At 42.0% G+C, this 2,822-nt stretch overlaps 1 protein-coding gene across 1 annotated transcript in view; it reads right to left on the bottom strand.

Annotated features, from left to right (window-relative positions):
- iqsec1a (IQ motif and Sec7 domain ArfGEF 1a) overlaps positions 1-1,136 on the bottom strand; it is a 91,050-nt gene extending 89,914 nt beyond the window's left edge. Inside the window, exon 1 of the mRNA XM_036591652.1 lies at positions 499-1,136. The gene's annotated coding sequence lies outside the window, so the exon portion shown is untranslated. The remainder of the gene's footprint in view (positions 1-498) is intronic.
- Between the last annotated feature and the right edge of the window lie 1,686 nt (positions 1,137-2,822).

The following is a 2,822-nucleotide window of genomic DNA, read 5'->3' as shown; positions in this document are numbered from 1 at the left end:
GACGGCCAGTAACGATTGTGTTACGAGATTGCATCATCTTGTGACAAAGGAAAAGCACTGGACGAGGTGTTTCAGGCAGCTGAGAAAAGCGGTTTCTGTGAGAGAGTTTCTAACTCTGGTGTTTACTATAAGCTTTGTAACTTTGCAGACAGTTTTCATGCACAAAAACTACAACACACTAAAGAACTGAAAAACTCGAAAAGCATAATAGCTCCTCTTTAATACTCTTACTTGTACACCAGTGAATCAACACTGCAGTAACAGTACTCTTACACAAGCAGGAATTTTGGTACTCTTTCCAACCCTGCAATGCACTGGTCAAGAGGTTCTGTAAACTTTAAAGAGGTTCTCACTCATTCATCTCATTACAAAAATGTGTCTCTAAAAAACCAGGTACTGAAATATTCTTAGGGGAACTGAAAGTAGATATTCTATGGCTTCACATCTAAGAACCTGTTTGACATCTTTATTTTCCAGAAAGTATAACACAGTACTCACCAAAGTGGAATCACTTCTCCGTCTGTGTAGTTTCAGCTTTGCATTGCCAGTTTAGTAGGTTATAACAGACGACGCGATGGATTTAAAATTTACAAAAGCTTGTGTTCTGCTCCGTGATCAGTTGAGGGCTGGTAGAAACACTGACAAGCTGTCTGGAGAGACAGAAGCAGCAGCAGACAGAGCCGATCTGCTTTGTCCCTCATATTTCACACAGACAGATATTCCCTTTGTAGACTCCTCACACAAGAGCTAGCCTCAGTTCCAGAGAGGCAGCTGTCTGGCCCGATCCAGGCCTCTTCCTAAGCTTCGCTCGCCATGAAAGCAAACATGCTACAGCTTCTGTGGTGGAGCTGAAGTCCCAGAAAGCCAGGTAGCAGAGAGCCAGGTGTCAGAGTGTGAAAGCTAGCATTGAGCTGTGAAGAATAAAAGTGCTTTTCGAGCGTCGAGTCAGTGAGGAAAGCACTGGGCGCCAAAAGCTGAGTAGATGCACATGCTGTAAATAAATTACACCCTCGTCTTGCACAGACAGATATATGATCGGATCGGGTTGCCCGAGTTCTACAGTGTCACCACGGTCCTTCACAGTAAACCAGGGCTGGAGAAGCGTTGAGTGTTTCAGCTGCCATGAATCTGCACAATGCTTTTGTTTTCTCACAACAGCCTTACAAGTTCCCCTGGAGAGACCCCAGAAAGGACATCTAACAGATCATAACCACTGGAAAAGCTTTGGTACCTTTTTTAACATACCTGAAAGATACCAGTTTCATAACCTCAGAAACTGTCCAGCTGCACCTTTAGAGGAACTAACATAGGTGCATGGTTGAACTGAAAGTGACCATATAGGCTGAAAAAATTATATCTTGGCTTATTAAGCTTATTATAACATTTAAGTCATTTTAAATATCTTTACTTGTTTTAAGTGAACTTGCTAAGTCAAATGATATATTTTATTATGTTTGCAGATAATGTTGCTTATGGTAAGAAATATGCTTAAAACAAGCTAAATTATCTGCCAATAGAGTGAGATCATTTAACTTACTAAAAGCACCTAACCCTTGTGTGGTGTACATGTTTCTGTTACTCAGTGTCACCACATTACTGTTTTTTAAATCAGTACAGCCATAACAATTTATGTAAAAATACCAGACGTTTAAAATATCATAAGTGGCTAGTGTAGGGTTCTCCTTTAGCAGCTGTAGCCAGTCAGCAGCATGTCCATGTTGTCCACCCTCACACACCACACACACACACACACACACTCACACTAACAGCAGGCCATGTAGGATGAGAAAAGAGTGAAGGGACACAGCACCTCCACACTTTTATTCCCCACAGGTTCACCCCAAAACCACATGTGTAATATAAATGTGTAGGGGCTGTACAGTGTGAAGTCACTAAAAATGTGTTATTTTATATGTTCTTCATTGAAAATGAGCAAAGGCCAAGGAATCTGGGGTTGAAATAATAAAAAATCATCATTTTGTCTTTTAGTACACCCCGAATCTTATACAGTGGGGCAAAAAAGTATTTAGTCAGCCACTGATTGTGCAAGTTCTCCTACTTCGAAAGATGAGAGAGGTCTGTAATTTTCATCATAGGTACACTTCAACTATGAGAGACAAAATGAGAAAAAAAAATCCAGGAAATCACTTTGTAGGATTTTTAAAGAATTTATTTGTAAATTATGGTGGAAAATAAGTATGTGGTCACCCACAAACAAACAAGATTTCTGGCTCTCACAGACCTGTAACTTCTTCTTTAACAAGCTCTTCTGTCCTCCACTCGTTACCTGTATTAATGGCACCTGTTTGACCTCGTTATCTGTATAAAAGACACCTGTCCACAGCCTCAAACAGTCAGACTCCAAACTCAACCACGGCCAAGACCAAAGAGCTGTCGAAGGACACCAGGAAAACTGTAGACCTGCACCAGGCTGGAAAGAGTGAATCTACAATAGGTTGGTGTGAATAAATCAACTGTGGGAGCAATTGTAAGAAAATGGAAGACATACAAGACCATTGATAATCTCCCTCGATCTGGGGCCCCACGCAAGATCTCTTCCCGTGGGGTCAAAATGATCATGAGAACGGTGAGCAAAAATCCCAGAACTACACGGAGGGACCTGATGAATGACCTGCAGAGAGCTGGGACCAAAGTAACAAAGGCTACCATCAGTAACACACTACGTCGAGAGGGACTCAAATCCTGCAGTGCCAGGCGTGTCCCCCTGCTTAAGCCAGTACATGTCCAGGCCCGTCTGAAGTTTGCCAGAGAGCATATGGATGATCCAGAAGAGGACTGGGAGAATATCATGTGGTCAGATG

Source organism: Colossoma macropomum, unplaced genomic scaffold, assembly GCF_904425465.1.
Source record: "Colossoma macropomum unplaced genomic scaffold, Colossoma_macropomum, whole genome shotgun sequence".
Taxonomy (NCBI): domain Eukaryota; kingdom Metazoa; phylum Chordata; class Actinopteri; order Characiformes; family Serrasalmidae; genus Colossoma; species Colossoma macropomum.
The sequence above is the reverse complement of the archived record's forward strand: the minus strand, read 5'-3'. Positions and strand labels throughout refer to the sequence as shown.